Consider the following 239-nt stretch of genomic DNA (forward strand, 5'->3'; position numbering starts at 1 on the left):
ACTCCAAAGCTGACCTATCAAAGGGTCTAAATGTCATCGTCCTTGCAAGGCAATCATGCACTTGTAACTTGACTTAATATTACATAATCGTAAATCCCCATGTTAGCAAAATGATATTGTCTATAAAGTGAATGACTTCTAGGATTTTATAAACAAAACTTTTCCGAGTACTGGGATGTGGGGAATTTGCCTATATTCTTGTAAGGCGTGCGACGTAGACTTATTGGTGGCATTTAGAG

Source organism: Penaeus monodon, chromosome 23 (genome assembly GCF_015228065.2).
Source record: "Penaeus monodon isolate SGIC_2016 chromosome 23, NSTDA_Pmon_1, whole genome shotgun sequence".
In the NCBI taxonomy this organism is placed as follows: Eukaryota; Metazoa; Arthropoda; class Malacostraca; order Decapoda; family Penaeidae; genus Penaeus; species Penaeus monodon.